The sequence below is a fragment of the Mesoplodon bidens genome, assembly GCF_964165515.1.
Source record: "Mesoplodon bidens genome assembly, contig: HAP1_SCAFFOLD_210, whole genome shotgun sequence".
In the NCBI taxonomy this organism is placed as follows: domain Eukaryota; kingdom Metazoa; phylum Chordata; class Mammalia; order Artiodactyla; family Ziphiidae; genus Mesoplodon; species Mesoplodon bidens.
In genome coordinates, this window is record NW_027671695.1 from 61,655 (window position 1) to 69,993 (window position 8,339).

The window sequence follows — 8,339 nt, forward strand, 5'->3', positions numbered from 1 at the left end:
TCATTGTAAGTGTGGTGTGTTTCCCATGGCATTATCTTCTTCCAAATCTGCAGTATTAGTAGCCAGTCAACAAATAGGTCATTTGGACATCTCATCCTGGACATAAACAGTTGATTCCCTTCTTTCCTTTCACCTTTCCCTCATAAACTGACTCCCTTTCTCAGCTTCCTTCCCTTTATTAACACCGGTACAATTTTACTTTTTATATTCTTAGCTGAAAACTTGAGTGTACGTGTGTATATTATGGGCTGAATTGAACCCCCCCTGCAGAGAAATTCATATGCTAAATCCTACACCCCTGGTACCACAGAATGGAACCATATATGGAGATAGTGTCTTTTCAGAGGTGATTAGGTTACAATTAGATGACTAGGGTGGGCCCTAATCCAATATGACGGGTGTCCTTGTAAGAACAGGAAATTTGTCACAGACACATACAGAGGGAAGACGTGTAGACACAGGGAGAAGTCAGCCATCTAGAAGCCAAGGGGAGAGGCCTGGAACACCTCCCTCCCTCACAGATCTCAGAAGGAACCGACCCCACTGACACCTTGATCTTGGACTTCCAGCCTCCAGAATGAGAGAAAACAAATTTCTGTTGTTTAAGCCACTCAATCTGTGGTACTGTGTTACAGCAGCCCTAGCAAACTGAAGTGGCTGACCCCATATTTTAGGTGGTAATCAAGTGTAACTGGAGAAAATCACAAAACAGCTTTTGTGGCTTAACTCTAAACTCATGATGACCTACTCCCAAATTGCCTGGGATCCCCTTAGTAGTCTCCAACAGTTTTCTCGCTCTCATGATTCACAATGACTATTTCAAAGCTCCTTCAGGCCTCTCCAAATCTCAGTGCTGCCCTCAAACCTCACTCTCACTAGGCACTCTTGTTTTATAAGTTACTGATAACATCTCAAGTCATCCACTTACACTCCCCCGCCCTCCTGACACCAAGTACAAAACTTCCTCCATAGGCACATGTCTTATCCACGCCCTCCCCCGAAGGGCCAGATGTGGTGTTTCTCCTCCTGTCAAAGGCTGTTCTGTCCACCTCTATTAGGAACACTTCCATTCGGCCCTTCCCGGGATCTAAACAATACAGTTTCGTCCTCTCTTCTGTGCATTCAGTGCTGACTGGAGGCTCTCCATTGACTCTGAACCATGCTCAAGTCTTTCCCATTAAAACAACAGCAAAACTAAATCACTTTATTCAGTCCTCCTTCTTCTACCCATTGCTGTCTCTCCCCTGCCCTTCACAGCCAAAATTCCCAAAGGAGTTATCCATCCTTCTGTCTTTACATGGTCACTGCCCACTTACTCTTTTTTTTATATAAATTCATTTATTTTATTTATTTTTGGATGTGTTGGGTCTTTGTTATTGTGCGTGGGCTTTCTCTAGTTGTGGCGAGCAGGGACTACACTTCATTGTGGTGAGTGGGCCTCTCATTGCAGAGCACGGGCTCTTGTTGAGGAGCACGGGCTCTTCTTGTGGAGCACGGGTTCTAGGCACGTGGGCTCAGTAGTTGTGGCACATGGGCTTCAGTAGTGGTGGCTCGTGGGCTCTAGAGCGCAGGCTCAGTAGTGGTGGCACACGGGCTTAATTGCTCCGCGGCATGTGGGATCTTCCCGGACCAGGGCTCGAACCCGTGTGCCCTGCATTGGCAGGCGGATTCTTAACCACTGTGCCAGAAGGGAATCCCCACTGCCCACTTATTCTTACCCTCCTCCACCATCTGCCTTCCAATCCCTCCACTCCACAAAGCAGCTCTCTCACATTACCAATGACCTTCACGCTGCTCAACACAATGAGCAGTTTTCAGTCACGCCTCGCTTGGCCGCTCAATGGCATCTGATGCTCTTGAACAGTCCCTTCATCTGAAAGCGCTCTCTTCCCTTTCGTGATATACAGCATCGTCCTGGTTTTCCTCCTGCCCCTCCGCCTCCTTTGCAGGTTCACCCTCCTCTACAAGGCCTTTAAGCTTTCGAGAATCACTAAGCTCAAGGCTAGCCCCTCTCCTCTTGCCACCCTCCGCTTTCTCCCTCAGCACCGTCATTACCACCTCAATGCAGGTGACACAGGAATGTGTATCTCAAGCCACTTCTCTCCTTGCCTGTTTGTCAATAATATGTCAAAGTCAGTAAGTCCAAAATTAAAGCCATGATTTTCTTGTTGGTTCTTTGTTCCCTGACTCGTAAATGGGCCATTATGCATCCAGCTGCATAATTAGAAACCAAAGCTTATCCTTGACCCCTCGTCCTCTCTTCCTTGTGAACCCATCCCCGTGGCTCTCAAATCCTTTCACTGCCCCCTCTCTCCACCAACACACCGTACTCCAAATAGCCATCACCTCCCACCTGCACTACTCCAACTGCCTCCCAACTGGCTCCTCCTCTCTACTCCAGTCCCCTTGACTCTGTCTTCCACACTGTGGCCAGAGTGTCTTGTAAACACAAATTCTGTCATGACACCCCTTCCATGAAACTCCTCATCGCTTTAAAGATAATATCAAGGACTTCCCTGATGGTGCAGTGGTTAGCAGTCCACCTGCCAATGCAGGGGACACACGGGTTTGAGCCCTGCTCCAGGGAAACCCCACATGCCGTGGAGCAACTAAGCCTGTGCTCCACAACTACTGAGGCTGTGCTCTAGAGCCTGTGAGCCACAACTACTGAGCCCACATGCCACAACTACTGAGCCTGCATTCTAGAGCCCGTGTGCCACAACTGTGGAAGCCAGCATGCCTATAACACGGCATGCCCGTGTTCTGCAACAAGAGAAGCCACCACAATGAGAAGCGCGTGCGCAGCAACAAAGAGTAGCCCTGGCTCGCCACAACTAGAGAAAGCCCGCACGCGGCAACACAGACCCAATGCAGCCAAAAATAAATAAATAAATGCTTTCTTTTAAAAGAGAAAGAACTAGGGGGTTGAAATTTTGTCCGCAGGCCCAGTCATAAAGCAAGAAAACTTTGTCTTTCAAATACAGGAAAAGGGGCCTAAATTCTACTATGAGCAGCACTTGAGCCTGGAAGATTCTGGAAGGTCTGGAAGCCACTGCCGACTTGTTCATCCAGGACTCAGAATTCTTCCTGGAGGAACGGCCTTCCCACCACTGATCTGTGAGGAGTGTTCAAAAGGGGGCTGAGCTCATCCCCCAGGAACCCACATTCTGTGGTCTTCATTAACGTTGCAAAGCCAAAGCCCCCCTTTTTTAGAGAAACAAAGAGGAAGGTGGGCCCCTCCTCCAGCAGATCTTTCCCACCCCCCGACCCGGGCCAGTGGTAAAAAGCATGGGAGGGAGCAGGTCTCCTTTCTGAACCGACCACAGGGCTGGGCACTGCTGCAGCCCCTGCTTGCTCACCCTTGCTCACCGAAGGATGTGCCAAGGCGCCAGGAAGCTGGAAGCTTTCATTTAAAAAGACGAAAAAAGAAAAAAAAAAAAAAAAGGACCGAGAGAGAAAGAGTTGCAGGGATCGACAACCACATAGCTTTCCCTAGAAAAATGAAAACTGCCCACCAGCCTGCCAAGACTGGGTCGTTAAGGTGGGTAGCTCAGTTTCAGCCCCCCTTCCTTGTGTTTTACCTTCTCCAGTTACATTGTAAATTGAACATAAAAGGATCTGAGCAATCAAAGGCATATTCTCTGCAATACATAGCGGAATATAACGTTTTCCCATTTCATTCAAACATGATAAAAATACTGACCAACGGAGGCTTCCCTGGTGGTGCAGTGGTTGAGTGTCCGCCTGCCTACCGATGGAGGTGACGCGGGTTCATGCCCCGGTCTGGGAAGATCCCACGTGCCACAGAGCAGCTAGGCCCGTGAGCCATGGCCACTGAGCCTGCGTGTCCGGAGCCTGTGCTCCGCAACGGGAGAGGCCACAACGGTGAGAGGCCCACGTACAGCCAAAAAAAAAAAAAAAAATTACTGACCTACGATGGATTGTTTGCCCGACTGTGTGTTTGTCTGCCCACCTTCTTTGCATTTGTCTCTACCTATGTGCCAATGTTCACCAGCCTCAATATTTATTAGAGATGTTAGGCTCTTAGTGTGGTTGAGTGTGGTTGCCTAATTTTGTAGAGCATCCAATTTGGACACACTGGCTCTAAATAAATTCTTCCCCGTGAAGACGATGATAAGAATCCCAGCAGCGGTGCTGAGTCTTAGGAAATAGAACTCGGGTTGGGGTGAAAGTCTATGAAACCTTAGGATCTAAGGAGGGGCGAGTCATCTGGCCCCAGAGGGCTGAGTTTCTCCCAATCTCCATTCCTGATCAGAGTCTACATTTTCACCCTTCAAGGTCCAGTTTCAGGACTGTTCCTTTATAAAGCCTCCTGAGTCGTGCTCAGGGTTTCCTCCCCACAAATCTGAACCTTTCTGGGTAGTGCAGAAACTTGAAACTTACAGGGGCGTGACCCATGACATTGTTTGTCTTATCTCTGTGTGTGTGTGTGTGTGTGTGTGTGCGCACGCGCATGCACAAGAGTAAGAGCTAATGTTTCCTGAGAGCTTTCTTTGATGCAGGGGCTATGCAAAGCAATATATATGTCATACATATGAAATACATATATATAATGATATAGATAGATATTCTGTCTCCCCAACTAGATAATTAATTCCTTATGGGAAAGAGCTAAGTTCTGAACTTGGTTCTATGCCCCCAAGAGAGCTTAGGTTGGTGCAGAGTACTCAGTAAACATTCAATAAATATTTCTTGGCTGTCAACCAATCCCAAGAAATTAGCAGAGTTCACTCTGGAAGGAATGTTGAGTGAAACAATAATGGAACCGGACTCAGCAATGAACATTTTTTTGACTGCCTGATGTAGAGATATAACCAATCTGGCTTGTCATTCATTAACTAATTGTGTATCGCGGCCAAAGAGCATGGGTCTGGAAGTCAGGTGACATAAATCTCACCCCACTTCTGTGACCAGGTCAGGGTAGTGCCTTGGGTGAGTCTCTTCCCCTCTCTGGGTCTTAATAGCCTCAAAAAAGGAATTGGACTAGATGGCTGTAAGCTTCCTTCCAACCCCAGAATGACGTGATTCTATAGCTCTATCTACAAATGTACACGCTTCTTGTTTGTGACACAAAGCCCCACCGAAAAACAGAGTCGGTGAGAAATTATGAAAAACATCGGGTGCCGTGATCATTTGCACACTCTAAGGATGCTCAATTCAATAAATTCCACCCCTGTACCTAGCCTGCCTCTCCAGGGCAACAGAAGATTCAAGGCTGTCAGTGGAGCAAACCAAACAGTCTCTCCCCATAATTGTATTGACAGGATATCAGTCGAGTTCTGATGGCAGGAAGGGTGCACCCTGACAGGTTCTGTAAAGGAGCCTTGAAGGCTATTGTTGCAGGATCCTCTGTTGAGTCACAGAGTTCTGGGGAAATGAGAATCAAGCAGGGAGAAGCCTGGCTCTTTCTCTATTTAATTTTATTCTTCCCAGAGAGTCACATTTGAAGGAAAACTGGCTAACCACACGTCACTTTATACAATAGAATAGATGCCCTTTCTAATGGAAAACACCTGCATCTTCTTGTGGCCACATTAAAACATGCAGTTGTTTCAATCAGCCCCACTCAATAGCCAGCTGGCTTGGTTTTAAATGAGGCAAAGAGTTGTTGAGCTCTTGCTGATAAAATATCTGCTTGGATGTCTGAGGTTTTCACTTTTCACTTGGTTACGGTGACATCTGGCAGACATGTTCTTGAATAACTGATGTGTGTACATCCCGGTAAATTCCATGGGTGTGAAACAGCAGTGTTGTGTTCGTTCAGGCAGTGTGTCTGCATTTTAAATGAAAAAGAAAATTGCAATCCTATTCACTGGAGAAAACAATCTGAGCAACAACCTCCCAACATGGGGGAGTCAATGACTCTTTCTCAGGTGCTATGTTCCCCCAATACAGATGCAACGTTCAGATTCAGACGGAGACAAAACCAAAATATACTTCAGTTCCAATCATTCTCCTGCAGACACCCCAGGCAGAGGGCACTCCCACCTCTGCTGCACACAATGAGAACTCGCACAGAAACAAGGGTTTGAAAATCTGGGATTGTGAAACTGACATGCCACAGTCAAGAAATCCACAAGCCATGCCTCAACAGAAATTTCAGCAATACATTATTGTTTAAAAAGATTTTTTTAAAGGCTCCACCATCTTGGATACTTTCAATCTTCTTTTCTTGAGAGCTGAAAACCTCAAAGTTTTTTTTTCATAATTTAAATTTCCTTTAAAATAGAGGAAGCTTTTTGGAGTGGTAAAAGTAAAGCTGGGCTGGGAGCCAGTGAACGAAGCTTATACCCCTGGCTCTGCCAGAACCTGGCACAAAGAACCCACCACAGACCTCCTCAGCGTCGCCAGTGTAAGGAGGGGTCTGAAGAAGGTAATAATCAAGGTTACTCCTTGCTCTCAATGTTTCTGCAGCTTTTACTTAGGCCAGATTTTAGTAGAAAAATCTGGTGGTGGTGGTCAGTATTGAAATGTGGACATAATCTTCACTGCTACTGAAACTACCTTACGGCCCATCAAGAACTGGAGGGAGAAAAGTAAGAAGGAAACACCTGCTTTCCTGACAGGAGACAAGCTGGGCACGATCACCAGGGCGCCCCCTGCTGCTTGAGCCGAGTCACCGCTGACGGGGCAGCCCTGCTCTGTGTCACATGCTCTGAAGACAGAACCCTCGGTGGTGGGTCAGTGTCTCCCGCACGTTTTCCAACCCAAAGTTCAAGTTCAGGAATTAGGACTGAATTCATCTGGAAGCTGTTCAGCTAGTGCCATCCAGAGGCCAAATACTGTCTTTCTTGATATGCAGCACGAGCAAAAGGAAAAATGGGAGGGGAAATGTTTACTTAGAGATGTATGTTATACATGTTAAACACATGTATATTGTACATACACATGTGTGTATGTGTGCATACATATGTGTATATACAAGGTGTATATATCTATGCATATACCTATATGTATGTATGTGTCTCTATGGCTATGTTATAGCTTGGGGTGTGCATCACACTTAATTCACCATGGAGAATAACTCCATTACACTGTCCATTTTGTATTTCACTAGGAAGGCGTTGGTCCCCCAGTAACTGCTTGAGTAAAAGCAATGATCAGAGGTGAGGAAATTGATTCTCCCCTTGATCCCAGAGTGGTGAACCCCATCTGTCTGTGCCATCTGTCCTCTGAGAGTGGCTCTTCTCACCTATAAATAAGTGAAGGATTTTGCTCCACTTTGGGAGGCCTAGGAAGGGGAGGTGTTAGATGGAAGGGTGCCTAGTGTGATAAGCCAGCTTCTCCCAGCTGCTGGTCCAGGAAACAGTTTGGGTAGGGCAAGAGCAGAGAATCCATGTTTTCACAGGAGCCAGTTAACTCAGCTAATTCTACCACGATGTTAAGAAAGCCCAGGTTCCCTGTACGAAACAAACAAAAAACTAACAACAACCAAAACCTCTGGGCTCTAAACAGCTCCTGGCGTTCAGATAAATAATTGTTACTGAATCCACGGTTATCACCTGCGCCGTCCACCCCCGGAATCTGGGGAACTGCGCACATTTTTAAAGGCACACTGCCCTCCAGTGGCGCAAGGTAAAATTGCTCCATGACCAGCTTCCCAAGCGCCAAACTTCAACTTGACCTTCCCTGAGGCCCCGGAAAGGAGCGTTGATGCCACGCCAGCGTTGGGTGATCACCATTCCCGAAACGTGACTAATGTAAGGGAGCGTGCGATCAAAGAGGCGGCGACCTAGTTGGAAACGGCGGCTCCCTCGCTCGTTTGTGTCTGTGGGACTCCTGGGGCAGAGATTCGCGCTTTTTGTCTCTTAGGGTCGTAATTCTGGTTAAGAGTATGATTGGGTGGAAATTAGCGTGTGATGTGATGCTTCCAAGGGACGTACAGAACACTGGCTACATAACAGCAGCCCAGGCATTCAGGGGAATCGGGACAGGCGGCCTGCACCCTGCGAGGGCTGGCTGGTGGTAAGGGTGCTGCTACCTGTCTGTCACCCTGGGGGTTCACCCTGCGTGAATACATATGCAAATAGCCGCCAACGTGGAGCACTTACCACGTGTCAGGGATCTCACAGGGATTACCTTATACAATCTTCCCAGTCACTCCCTTTAATGAGTGCCATTATCCTCCCACTTTGAGGATGAGGAAACTGAGGCTCAGCGAGGTGATGCGGCCTGCCCATGACCGCCTGGGGGTCCAGGTCTGTCTGGACCACAGCTGGAGCTCCCAGTGCCAGGCTTGGAGCGGGGCGGTGGGGCTGGGGCAGGATGGGTGGAAACCCCCGGCCGCGTGGGTGCCCAGTGAGGGGACGAGTGCAAGA